This window comes from Mytilus trossulus, chromosome 4 (assembly GCF_036588685.1).
Source record: "Mytilus trossulus isolate FHL-02 chromosome 4, PNRI_Mtr1.1.1.hap1, whole genome shotgun sequence".
NCBI lineage: Eukaryota > Metazoa > Mollusca > Bivalvia > Mytilida > Mytilidae > Mytilus > Mytilus trossulus.
Window position 1 is genome coordinate 68,650,790 of NC_086376.1, and position 6,569 is coordinate 68,657,358.

Here is a 6,569-nt window from a genome sequence, read left to right on the forward strand (position 1 = left end):
AACAGTTTTTCTCAATTTAAGAGCCTTATAATACAGTCTTGGAATGGTTCAAAATGCTGTTGTTCTGAAAACTAAAAAAACTAATTGATACATCGATGAATTTTTTTTTATCCTTTTCTAGTGTCTTTGAACCTAAAAATCACCAAAAAAAAAAAAAAATAACAAAAGTTGGCGTATCTTTTTGATACGCCTTTAGAAAGGTTAAACTTGTGTTTTTAACTTGAACAGATTTCACAATACTGTATTTAGGCTTCATGGTTCATTGGACAAAATACCTCACGGCTATTTATTGGGCACTATGATTTGGCGGGTTAGTTCTTTTGTTCTAATTTGTGAACACTTTATCATGGAATTCATGTTGAATTACTAGTTACACGAAACAGGCTGTTCACTTAGGATAAATATCACTTTGGTTGGAAAGTCTCTTGCATAAGGTAGATTTTATTCTTTCTTTAATGATAACATGTTAACAAATTAATGGAAAATTAAGTGTTGCACAAAATGAATGTCAAATTTATATCGGTGGATGTCGAAAACGAGTTTGTAAAAAGACAATTTAGAAATATTTAACATTCAAATTTCATAATTCAGTAATCTGCTTTGAATATGTTACACTACTATATTTTCCCTGGCGGGTCTACTCGACCCGCACGCCGCATGCATGTTTTTCTTTTTTATTAAATCGATTTGAAATAACATTCATAGATGATAGAAATAAAATGTAAATAGAAATAAAAAAAAAAGGTCTATTAAGTATTATGTAGTATAAACCTTATTCAATGCTTTACATGATTGTATAGTTGAGTCTATCATCTTTGTTGTACTGACAACTTATAAAATAAGATACGATTTTAAAGATAATTTTTTTCAATAGTGGACCAATTACGGGTAAAATCAGTACATTGAGATGTTTTTATCACACAATTGCAATAAACAATAAACAAAAATCTGCCCTTGATCTCATTTTCATGGTTCATTGCTCATTGTTAGTTTTTGTGTTTGGCTCTGTTTTTCTTGAACTATAAGCAAATAGGTCAACTATATTTGTTGTATGGAAGAATTGTTAGCTGTACATGTCTGTCTGGCATGATTCATCTGACCTTGACCTCATTTTCATGGTTCATTGGTCAATGTTTAGTTTTCGTGGTTAAAAGTTTATGTGACAGTTTTTATATACATGTAGCTTTATATTTAGGAGTCAGGACTATAAACAATTATCAATGATTAGTAAAAAGGCCAGACATTTCAGTGTGTGCACTCTTGTTTTTTATAAATTTATAACGTTTATGACCTGGAACTTTAAAAAGCGTCCATTGTATCATGCGTTCGTGGCAGTCAGATCTTAATTCATATCTGCCAACTTTTCAAAATGCCCATGGGGGTTTTGCATGCAAGATGACTGTCATTGTCTAAAAAACCTTCAAGGAGCCTTCAAAAACATTTTAATGTTATTTTTTGGCTTCTCCACATAGGCACTTGTCACAGAAAAAAAATCCTACATACCTGTGTTATATTAAGGTAGAAGGTATGTAGGAAAAAAATTTCTGAGACAAATGCCTGTGCTTCTTCATACAATTATAAACTTGAATCATTGTAAAATTAATTGTTTTGTTTAAAATTGTGAACAAAATTGCTCTTTCAAAATTTCAATTTGGGAGCCTCCATGGGGGAAATCCCTGCAAATAGTATTTGCGGGGATTATAGTGACAGTTGTCAGGTAATTAATAATTATCTAACAATTGACACTCATTTTGGAAATCTTTTCTCTAATTTAGTCTAACTGAATGAAAGAAAAGTTTCTGATTGTCAATTTGGATATCTTCAAATTACTTTGATATAAGTATATTTTTATTCTTATTTACTAAACTGTTGTCTCATAAATTTAAGAATAATTTTATTTTGTATTACAGATGGATGAGCCCAGATGAAAGTTCAGTCCTACGCCTGAAGGAAGACAGTTTCATTTTAGTTGCCAGATAATGATGTACCCGTAAGTATTTGCTCATTACAATTGTATTTAAAACTATGTTAAAATTTGTGAGATAATAAAAATTAGTTTTCAAATTAGTTGGAGAAACATCTTGAAAATTAGTTTTCAAATTAGTTGGAGAAACAGCTTGAAAATTAGTTTTCAAATTGGTTGGAGAAACAGCTTGAAAATCATTACAAATAATAGTCCAAAATTTCCTTTTCAAATTTATACTCGAATGAAATATATTTTATAATTTATATATACAGTAGTACAATTATATATAGTTACTTAATGTCTATAATATATATGTTCTAATAACTTAAAATCTCATAGTTAAAAAATATTAACATTTTACTATTCATTTTGCCCCCGCTTTGAAAAAGGAGGTGGGGTAGGTAATACTGATACTGTTTTACCTCTGTCTTGTCGATCCAGCCATCAGTTCACCAGTCAGTCCGTCCCAATGAATATTTTTTGTCTCCTTTTTCTCAGGAACTACAAGACAAGGATTTCTGAAATTTGGTTTCGGGTTGATATTTATATCAGCTATACCAAATGATACATTTTCAGATTCATCACTAAGCAACTTCCTGTTTACCGAACACATGTATCATTTTACACCTGATGGCCAAGTTGAAAATTTTCACCACTTTTTTCTCAGGAACTACAATACAAGAATTTCTGAACTTTGGTTTTAGGGTTTATACAAGTCAGTCTGCAACATACTCACCTGGGATAGTGATCAGGTGGCTGGGGAGGCTGCGGCATTAGCTAACTTCTTAAAAGTTTTATATTTTAGAAGGGGGAAGACCTGGATGCTTCATACTTTGTATATGGATTCCTCATGTTACGAAGTTTCTGTCAGTCACATGTCTAATGTGCTTGACCTCATTTACACAGTTCAGTGACTACATTTTTGTAATGTTGAATTTTCCCTTATTATAAGTAATGAGATAACTAAATTTGGTTTGTGGTCAGACAGTTTTTACTTGACCTTGACCTCATTTAGTGGATCAGTGAACAAGGCTAAGCTCTGCTGGTCAAGTCCATATCTCAGATACTATAAACAATTAAAGGTCTAGTATATTCAGTTTATGGAAGGACTGTAAGGTGTACATGTCTAACTGGCAGGTGTCATCTGACCTTGACCTCATTTTCATGGTTCAGTGGTTATAGTTGAGTTTTGTGTTTTGGTCTGTTTTTCTTATACTGTATGCAAAAGGTCTACTATATTTGGTGCGTAGAATTATTGTAAGGTGTACATGTAACTGGCAGGTGTCATCTCACCTTGACCTCAAACTTTCATGGTTCATTGGTCACAGTTACGTTTTTGAGTTTGTTTTTTTTTATTATTACTTGAAATTATACTATGCAATAGGTCAACCATATTTGGTGTATGGAAATATTGTATGATTTTTATTTCAGTCACACAGGCTTTATTTGACCCTGACCTCATTTTCACAGTTCATTGCTCAGTGTTAAGTTTTGTGTTTTGGTCTGTTTTTCTTAAACCATAAGTAATAGGTCAACTATATTTGTTGTATGGAAGAATTATTAGCTGTATACATGCCTGCCTGGCATGGTTCATCTGACCATGACCTTATTTTCATGGTTCGTTGCTCAATGTTTTGGTTAAGTTTTTGTGACAGTTGTAATAAAGCTTTATACTTAACACGATAATCAATGATTAGTATAGAAGGCGAGACATTTCAGCATATGCACTCTTGTCCTGGTTAAATTTAAGTTTATGTGACAGTTGTAATAAAGCTTTATACTTAGGACTGTCAACATAATATCAATGATTAGTAAAGAAGGCGAGACACTGTGCACTCTTGTTGAAATTTTAATAACTTTCTTAAACTATCCTGGATTTCTACCAAACTTGGACAGATGCTTGTTTGTGATCATAAGATAGTATCCAGAAGTAAATTTGTTGTTAAAAATATCCTGTTTTTCCACATTTTACTTATAAATTGACTGCCTGGAAACATTACATTCACTCTTGTTAAAAGATTTTATACGAATGCAAAAATTTTTGGGGTTGTATACTGGTATCACGTCGTCATTGTCAACGTTGACCAAAGACGGATGGTTTTTGGATAATAACTTTAGTATAAATAAATAAAAATCAATAATTTATAACCACAAAAAGAAGGTTGGGATTGATTTCCAGGGTCCAAAACATACATTTATCTTGTGTCAGGACAAGAAGTTGTGTATAAGTATTTCAATTACTCTGAAACTGTACCATAATGTTCATATCATTTAAGTAGAAGATTGGGATTTATTTAAGGGTTCTGGAGCAAACAGTTGAGGAATTAAGTTTTGTGGCAATAACTTTTGTTTAATTGTATGGGTCCCTCTGACATTGTACCTTAAGGTTCTATATGATAAAGGAAAGGTTTGGTGTCAGTCTCGGGTTAATATCCCTGAACATTTAAGAATAAGAGACCAAAAAAGGGCCAAAAAGAATCATTTTTGTCGAGCCTTCGACTTTAGTCGAAAAAGCGAGACATAGCGATCCTACATTCCGTCGGCGTCGTCGTCGGCGGCGTCCACAAATATTCACTCTGTGGTTAAAGTTTTTGAAATTTTAATAACTTTCTTAAACTATCCTTGAATTGTAGGAAACTTGGACAGAAGCTTGTTTATGTTCATAAGATAGTATCCAGAAGTAAATTTTGTAAAAATAAAATTCCATTTTTTCCGTATTTTACTTATAAATGGACTTAGTTTTTTCTGCCAGGAAACATTACATTCACTCTGTGGTTAAAGATTTTAAAATTTTAATAACTTTCTTAAACTATCCTGGAAATGTACAAAACTTGGCCAGAAGCTTTTTTATGATCAGGAGATAGTATCCAAAAAATAATTTTGTAAAAATAAAATTCCATTTTTTCCGTATTTTACTTTTAAATGGACTTCGTTTTTTCTGCCAGGGAACATTACATTCACTCTGTGGTTAAAGTTTTTAAAATTTTAATAACTTTCTTAAACTATCCTGGAATTGTAAAAAACTTGGACAGAAGCTTGTTTATGATCAGAAGATAGTATCCAGGAGTAAATTTGAAAGAAAAAAAATTCCGTTTTTCCCATATTTTACTTATAAATGGACTTAGTTTTTCTTCCAGTTAACATTACATAGTCTGCAGTTAAAGTATTTAAAACATTTTTAAGATTCTTAAACTAGCCTGGATTTTTACCAAACTTGGCCAGAAGCTTCTGACAATCAAAAGATAGTATCTAGAGGAATAATTTTATTGATTTTTTTCATCATTTTTGATGAGTGTGTGATTAACAGCAAAAGTAGGCGAGACACTGGGTTCCGCGGAACCCTTACAAATTTTTCTAGTTTACAGACAATAACTTGTGTTTAAGTGTATCAGGATATCTCTGAAATTATACTACAAGGTTTCTTACTACAAAGGAAAGGCTGGAATTGAGTTTTGGGGTTCTTGCTCCAAGAATTTCAATAAGTGAGGGTCCAAAAAAAGGGGCCCAACTAAATAAGCATTTTTGTAGTTTTCAGCCAATAACTTGTCTTTTTAAAAGTGTATAAATCGCTCTGAAATGATACCACAAGTTTCCATACTACAAAGGATGGTTATAGGTGGCATAAATGGAACAAATCATTAAGCAATTAGGGGCAAAAAAAGGGGGACAAGGGTTTCTGCTTAAAGGACAATTTAGACAATTTAAAAACAGTATAAGGGAGGTAATCCAATTCCAATTAGAATTTTAAGAATACTATTAAAATTATCCTCACTTGTGGAAAGACGTGCAATTTGGTTTTTAATTTTCTTTATTTTTTTTGAGCCTGTAGGAAATATATAGTATAGGTTACTTCAAAGACTTGAAAGTTATTTATGTTTATCTATTTCATTTTATATGTTTTCATGTTTTATATCTGTTTCATTTTATATGTTTTCATATGTATGCTGTTTTTTATTTCTATTTTCTATAGGAGTATTTCTTTCTTCTTTTTTTTTATTCATTTTCATTTTCTATAAGTTACTTCAAAGAATTGAAATTGAGGTATGGTCATCTATTTCATTTTAACGTTTTAGGTGACGTCCAGGATCAGAAAGTGAGGTATGTTAAGATAAGATTGTGTGCTTGTTTGTATGCCTTTTTGACCTTGTTTCCTCTAGGTGGCGGTCCAAGGATCGGAAGTGAAGGTATGTTAAGTTAAGATTGTGTGCATGTTTGTATGTCTTTTTGTCCTAGTTTTCTCTAGGTTGCGGTTCAAGGATTGGAAGTGTAGGTATGTTAAGATAAGTTTGTGTGCATGTTTTGTATGTCTTTTTGTCCTAGTTTCTTCTAAGTGGCGGTACAAGGATTGGAAGTAAAGGTATGTTAAGATAAGATTGTGTGCATGTTTGTATGTCTTTTTGTCCTAGTTTCTTCTAGGTGGCAGTCCAAGGATTGAAAGTGAAGGTATGTTAAGATAAGATTGTGTGCATGTTTGTATGTCTTTTTGTCCTAGTTTCTTCTAGGTGGCGGTCCAAGGATTGGAAGTGAAGGTATTTTAAGATAAGATTGTGTGCATGTTTGTATGTCTTTTTGTCCTAGTTTCTTCTAGGTGGCGGTCCAAGGA

The 6,569-nt window shown here is 32.1% G+C and overlaps 1 long non-coding RNA gene across 1 annotated transcript; it reads left to right on the forward strand.

Annotated features, from left to right (window-relative positions):
• Positions 1–341: 341 nt before the first annotated feature.
• LOC134714142 (uncharacterized) lies at positions 342–6,151 on the forward strand. The gene is made up of 3 exons (XR_010106498.1): positions 342–434; positions 1,911–1,990; positions 6,040–6,151. It is a non-coding gene; the product is annotated as an uncharacterized LOC134714142 (long non-coding RNA).
• The last annotated feature ends 418 nt before the right edge of the window (positions 6,152–6,569 follow it).